Below are 872 nucleotides of genomic sequence, written 5' to 3' on the forward strand. Positions count from 1 at the left end.
TCCCGTGCTCGCTCTGGCAGGACATGACTAAAATTGGAATGATACTGAGAAGATTAGCACAGCCCCTACACAAGGGTGACACACAAATTCATGAAGTATTCCATACTTTAAAAAAAAAAGCAGTTTGCACCCCAATGTTCATAGCTGTTCTATATCTACATCAATAGAGCTTACGGCCTTCATATACCATATTCTCTGCCTTTTAAACATCATATAGTATTGGTTCTACCAGTAACTGTGTATTTACTGCTCTCTGTTCTCATGCTGACGTAGCTAGTAATTTGGGCAGTCTGAGTCTTGTTCTCTAGTAAATTCTTCAGGAAGTGCTCATGGGAACAATATTCCTGCGTTCTTATACACTGATAACAGTTTGTACCTTTTATAATTGAAAAGTCTGTTTCCTTGAATATAAAATCCTGGGCTCACACTTTTGCCCGAGATAGCTCACACCATTTATTTTTCTGATACAAAGAAGTGCTGTTGAAAAGTCTGATGATAATCTAATTTTCCTTCCCTTGTAAGTCACTTGTTCTTTGTCACTTCAATGATTAAAGGATTCCCCCTCCCTTAATAGCCAGTAAATTTACTAAAATATGCCTTGGTGTTGCTCATTCTGAGTCAGTTTTCTCAAGCATGTTGTCTTCTTTTTTAATAAATGTGTCCTAGTTATTCATCTATTGATTCTCAGCTTCCAAGACCATCTTCACGGTCGGCTCTGCCGAAATGGAGCTGGACCTCGGAGGGGCGCTGGAGGCAGAAGGGGTTTCTCTTCCTGTCTCGAGTGTGCCTCCTGCACCAGGCTGATGGGGTGCCTGCCGTGCGTGGAGCTCTTAGCTCCAGCAGAGCCTGGTGGTCACCAGTACAGGGAGCTC

General features: G+C 42.4%; 1 non-coding gene across 1 annotated transcript; it reads left to right on the forward strand.

Annotated features, from left to right (window-relative positions):
- LOC116867991 lies at nt 1-110 on the forward strand. Its single transcript, XR_004382713.1, has one exon. It is a non-coding gene; the product is annotated as a U6 spliceosomal RNA (small nuclear RNA).
- Nucleotides 111-872: the final 762 nt, after the last annotated feature.

The sequence above is a fragment of the Lontra canadensis genome, unplaced genomic scaffold (genome assembly GCF_010015895.1).
Source record: "Lontra canadensis isolate GAN:19392208 unplaced genomic scaffold, GSC_riverotter_1.0 scaffold13, whole genome shotgun sequence".
Taxonomy (NCBI): domain Eukaryota; kingdom Metazoa; phylum Chordata; class Mammalia; order Carnivora; family Mustelidae; genus Lontra; species Lontra canadensis.